Source organism: Ornithodoros turicata, chromosome 2, assembly GCF_037126465.1.
Source record: "Ornithodoros turicata isolate Travis chromosome 2, ASM3712646v1, whole genome shotgun sequence".
Taxonomy (NCBI): Eukaryota; Metazoa; Arthropoda; class Arachnida; order Ixodida; family Argasidae; genus Ornithodoros; species Ornithodoros turicata.
Window position 1 is genome coordinate 49,405,110 of NC_088202.1, and position 6,000 is coordinate 49,411,109.

At 44.6% G+C, this 6,000-nt stretch overlaps 1 long non-coding RNA gene and 1 pseudogene across 1 annotated transcript; both read right to left on the minus strand.

Annotated features, from left to right (window-relative positions):
* Positions 1-2,417: 2,417 nt before the first annotated feature.
* On the minus strand, positions 2,418-3,416 carry LOC135384617 (uncharacterized; annotated as a pseudogene).
* A 39-nt stretch (positions 3,417-3,455) lies between these two features.
* On the minus strand, positions 3,456-5,604 carry LOC135383437 (uncharacterized). Its single transcript, XR_010419876.1, has 4 exons — positions 5,573-5,604; positions 4,162-4,830; positions 4,020-4,079; positions 3,456-3,705 (listed from the first exon to the last, which is right to left on the minus strand). It is a non-coding gene; the product is annotated as an uncharacterized LOC135383437 (long non-coding RNA).
* Between the last annotated feature and the right edge of the window lie 396 nt (positions 5,605-6,000).

Sequence of the window (6,000 nt, forward strand, 5' to 3'; positions counted from 1 at the left end):
GCTTTTCTCAGCGGCAGAGTCAGTCACCGCAGTTTTCGAAAACGAAAACTGAATGATAGCTACGATGAGCCTTCTTCGAACAGAAAAAGGTCCCACACGTGCGAAGCAAATGATCCCCGCACCGCGATGAAGGAACGTTTTTTCTTTTTTTCGGATACCCGTTGTCGACGTATGGTAATCGATAGTCACACAAGAATATAAAAAAAAATAGTGGAGAGAGCAGTTCGCGCGGATCAATAGACGGGATATCACCAGAAGTTCAACACATCACAGGATGTGCCGCAATCATTTCATTCAAGGTATACAAGGAAAGTGTACGCAAAGAAAGCCTGCAGCATGGACAGCTCTCAGCCGAGCATGTGCGCGCTATTCGGCGCGAGATCGAACAGCGTCGCCAAAATGCGGCTGCCCCATGAACTGCTCCTACACGTGAAATTATTGAGTTTTGCAAGCACACTAATGGAGGACGAAGACTATCAAGTCCAAGGTAGGTGATGTTATGTGCCGTAGCACGACAAAAGTTTATGACGCACATCTCGTTACACTGAATGAAACTTTCAGCGTGCGAACATGAAGCGCAACTGACATGCACTTCCCTCGCGACTTTTTTTCTTATTTCAGTCCCAGTTTCGCTGTCCGCCGTGTACAAGTTTGTCGGCAAGAGTCCGAATGATTCGGCACGATCTTTACAGGAAGGCGAAGGCGTTTACAACGCCGGACACGTTGCTGAGTGCAGCGTAGCCGACGAAACCGAAACAAGATGGACGCTGTGTGAATTTGTGTTGCAGACGACTGCGCCTTTTAGCGACCCTCATCGCTTGACTCTGGACGTAAAAAAGAACGGCGGTGGCCTTGACGCCTTGTGCACGTTTCGTGCGGGGTAAGAGCAACAATCATGTTGGAAAATGCTACTTCATGCATTTACTCGCGCTCTTTGCACAAAGCAAGGCTGCGAACGCGAATAACGTTCCTGTCTGTGTTCCAGGAACTTCATCTGCAAGCACATGGTGGCAGTATTACTGTATGTACACTCAAATGACTATATCCATCATTTGTCCCAGACCGATAAACCATAAAGGTGAGCTTCACAATTTGTCCTGTAGTACTTGCAAGCTACAATTGGTCTTTTATTGGTCTGCAGGTGGTACTGTACTTCCCAAGACGTTTTGTGGAGCTGTCATATGCAAAGCTGGTATGTGTATTTTTATGCGCAATATTTAGTTTTAATTTTTAATATCTAGTTTTAGTTTGCTGTTATCGACATTTATTTTCACAATAATTTGGAGGGTTTGTCAACGTTTGATTTGCTTTAGGAACAGGTTGACTTCTCTCCAGTTATGATCAATGCAGAAAAACAAAATACTGAAGTATACAGATGCTTGTGTGACATGAACAATTAAGCAGGGCAGTTTGCAAAGAATGCACCAGTCCGACATTATCTCAGTATGATAAGGCCCTTCGATCAACAGGAACTACACTTCTTTCTCAACTTTTTTTTTGTTTGCTCATACGTTCATGCAGACAAGGACAAACTGAGGCAGGTGGCATGTTTATAGTAACATGCGTGCAAGAGGCTGATAACATAAGGGACGGAACAAATACGGGCCTCATGAACACCCAAGGAATCTGAGATATTAGCTAAGACACTTTGCAGTCCGTAAATATCTTATATTGCTTTGGCCTTGTTGAGGCCTGGGTTTGCACCGTTCAATAGGTTTTCAGCCTGTGCCCTTCAAGTGCCCTCAGAACATTGAAAAGTTCATGAAAAGTGAATTGAAGAAAGAGAATAATGACTACAAACTAAAAAAGACAAGCCATTATTATGAGTAGACACAGGTACAAATGGGTGTGTCTGAGCTCAAAGAAGCTCACCTCTTTGTTTACGAGAGTGCACAGCGGATGCGGGTTGTCACGGTGGACTTTGACAAAGACTTTTTCAAGGTATTTTTGGAGAGGAGTGTAACGATCTGCAACGGTCCCAGGAGGCGGCAACGAAGAGTAAGGAACCTTAGAACAGCTCAGAGAACTTGGGACCGTGCGCTACCGGCATCGAACTCCGCATCACTTCGTCGCTCGTGCCTTGCACACGTGCGCCCTCTTTTATTTCTTCTGTGGCAACACATCGCACAACCATTACAAGGGGCACATTTTTCTTCAAAAGCTACGTTCTGCCCACGACGCGGGACATTGTTTAGTTCTGACAGAAAGAAAACAGAGTGCCAAATGCTACAACTTTTTAACAGTTTATTGTCATGAACCCTTAAAACAGTAAACAAGTGCAATAAAAGAGCAAGCTATGTCAGTTCAATAAAAACATCTAAAATTTGTCATGCCGAACACTAGCAGACTAGTCATACTAATCATAAAACACAGAACTAGCAGGCATTTAAAACTTGTTATCGTGAGAGGGGGACATGCTAGATGTTTTCTTGTGTGGTGCTCTTATCCAGAAACTTGTCCGCACTGAACAGTGGCTTTGATAAGTTTGCAATGCCTGCAGTGATGGTGATTGTAGCATCAATGTATGGGAAGAGCTCCAGCGGTATTGTATTCTGGAGTTTCTTGAAAAGTTTCATCCTGTGGATGGCCCTTTCGACATGTACTCGAGCCTCTGCAATTGACTGATTTTTTCTTCCCTCCTGTTGTGTAAACTGGTTCTGACTGTTCAAGAATGGTGGCCGTATCATTTCAATTCCTTTTTCGTTGCAAAGTGATTCAATCAGGAACCCCTTGTCAACCATGACAGCATCATTTTGCTCGCACTTGTCGAGGACCGTACTTGCTTTGACAATATGAGAGTCTGACGTCCTCCCTCCATATGCTTCGCTTACATAGCTGATGAGCCCTCCTGGGGTTTCTCAAACGAGAACCTTTGCAGTATATGTCTGCTTGTAATCGCTATAGGTTAAAATCCGTGATTACAAATCAGACGGTCTTTCGATTTTGATTTCACTGCAGTCTAGTACAGCTCGTGTGTTAGGATACTTTGCAAAGTACTTTGTCATGCAGTTCTTGACTGCAGTCCTAATAGGCCAAAAAACAGCCTTTCCAAGTATTACTGCCAGAATGTCAATGCACTCGTTGCATATATTGGCTGCTGTTGTGCGATGCACATCGAATAGTACTCCAAGCACAGAAAATGATATATCCTGATACAGCCTCATGAAGGTAAGCAGAGTTGCGTCCTCGTTTCTCAGACAGAAGCCTCTGGTTGACTGTTTGAGGCGCACATCTGTAAGCATATCTGACGGATTGTAAAAAAGCCTAAAGCTCAACACTCCTGTCAATGCCAAGGGGTCTTTTTCATCTTTCACTTTTGCAATGGAGAGCATCTGCTGGCGAGAACTGAAGGAATGAAGAAATGAATAAGAACTGAATAAGAAATGAAGATGGGCTCTACTTGAATGCCAATGTCCGCAAGGCACCGGCTAGCTTCGTTGACTGCAAAACAGAGATTGGATGGTATACCACTTTTATTAGAACAGTGAGGTGTCACTAATCAGAACAGGAACTGCAGCAGTGTGCAAATAGGCTAAATGTGCAGTGCGTGATTTTTACCTCCAGAAAGTTTTACATCAAGGTGAGTTGCAACAGGACACTGAGTAATAGGGTCTTTGAATAACACCACATGACTGAATGGAAAAGCCTCAGGACGAGAGTCGTTGCTTGCAATTGCACATGGCAAGGTTTCTGCCATTGTCAACACTGAAATAAAAACCACCATCATTGGGTAGCTTTCATATAAGCAGCATAGCACCAATGACAGACCATATGACTGCCACACTAATGTGCACAGGCTGTGCCACACTTTACTGATTGATTTAGTAATACGTTGCGTAATCTGTTATTTTGCAGGTCAACAAGGCTTCCAGGTGTAGAGTACAACACAATGCGTGCAAGTGTGGATCACTCCACGCTTGTTTTGCTTACGTAGACATCACTACATCTGTTGCAATGACACATGGAGCATCCACGATCAAACATGTAGACTCCAAGCTCTTTGTAATATATCCTTTTACCTGTAGAGTTTTCACACACAGTTGATTCATCTGTTTCATGCTCTCGAAGGGGGCTGGAACCTGCTCATGAGAAAAAATAAAGATTCTCAACAAAAATCACACAACTCTTACTCAATAATAGGTGCATTTAAGTCAGACTTACCGCTGCCCTGTTCGCTACTGCATCTGGTGTCGGCGTTTTCTCCGTCTGTTCCATCTTGGGCCAAATCATGACCGACAAGAAGCCTTTGCACCATTTCGTCCTTCTCTTGGCTCTTTGCTTCTAAAAGAATTATAAAGTGTCTTCATAATCTTGGATAGACTGGACACTGTGCTGAGACACTGCTTCAATGTCAAATACGTTGCATGTGATTGCCTTAGGCGACATCGTGGAGCGCGAAACTGTACAAACGAGGACGAACATGAGTAATATGGGATGGACTCTCATAGTGCACAACGGTCAACTGTCCTGAACACGATTTAAATTAGCAATTAGAGCTATTGGGCCCCCCTCATTAATCAGCACGCTCCAGGGAGGCACCACACTAATTGGGGAGCATCTATCTCGTGTCCAGACCAGCTGAGCGTTGTGCACTACGATAGTCCATAAAAAAGAAAAAAAATATATAGAGATAGAGTGGAGAGAAGGAGTTTAGTTGAAGATTAACGACGCCATCTTGAAGAAAGCGGTCCGGAACGGCCGCTGACCATCGCTGGGCCACGGAGCACAGAGCCAGGTTGCAAAGCATCGCAGCTATGGCCACCAGTTCCGGACATCCTGTGACGTCAGCTGTGACGTCATCATGACATGTCTGGGCAGGTCAGGACAGCTCTGGACATGCAAGGAGAAAAACACTCGTAATACAGAGGCTGGGAAAGCAAGAGTAAATATGCTAACCATCAATAGCTAACAACAAAAATAATTAGTTACATAACAAATGAGCCCACCACAACAGCAGTCACGGGGAGCGCAGAACGATGCGACTGCTCCATCCGACAGCCAGGCAGAGAATTGACTCATAATGTTTTTTCTCCTGTATAAAGTCCCGCAGCTGCACCCCCTAGCGGTTACTTTCTCAACTAATCTCATGACAAAATTATTAAGAATCACGCCAGCACTACTCTCGTTTCCAAGACAGAAGAAGTTAGAAAATTGCGGGGATGCCTGGACAACAGCAACCAGCACCCAATATGAAAATCATAAAAAAACGGGGGCAAAGTTATCACGAGCGAAAGCATTAGTTCACAACAAATCAGCCCACCACAACGGCAGCCACAGGAGCACAGAAAGATGCGACTGCCCCATCCGACAGCCAGGCACAGAACTGCGGCATAATGTTTTTTTTTTCTTCTGTAAAGTCACGCATCTGCACCCCCCTAGCGATTACTTTCTCAACTAATTTCATGACAAAATTATTAAGAATCACGCTCTCGTTCCCAAGGCAGAAGAAAATAGAAAATGGCAGGGATGCCTTGACAACAGCAACCAGCGCCCGGCATGCACGGGCATGAAAATCGCAAACAAAGCGGGGACAAAGTTGGCGAAAGAATTAGTTTCACAACACATCACTCACGAGGAGCGCAGAACGACACGTCCATACCGTCCGACAGCCAGGCGCAGAACTGAATCATAATGGCTTGTACTCCTCTATAAAGCCACTCACCTGTCCCCCTTGCGGTTACTCTCTGAACTAAATGAATCGCAAAATTATTAAGAATCGTTCTAGCTCTACTCCCATTGAAGGCAGCACTATCAACATCGTCAAGACAAGAATGTTTCTTGTCAAAAAATAAAAAAATACAATGTTAGATGCGTCAACAGAGGAAAGTCATGTGCCCCGACATGCGGCATGGCGAGGCATGTCAGGAGCGCTATCACACGAGGACAAATCGCACGACTGCAGGGCAACAGAGGAAAGCAAACACAGAGACACTTGAACAAAGTGAAAAGACACTCACCATCATCGGACACGTACGCTACATTCCCTCATTGTAAATCCGC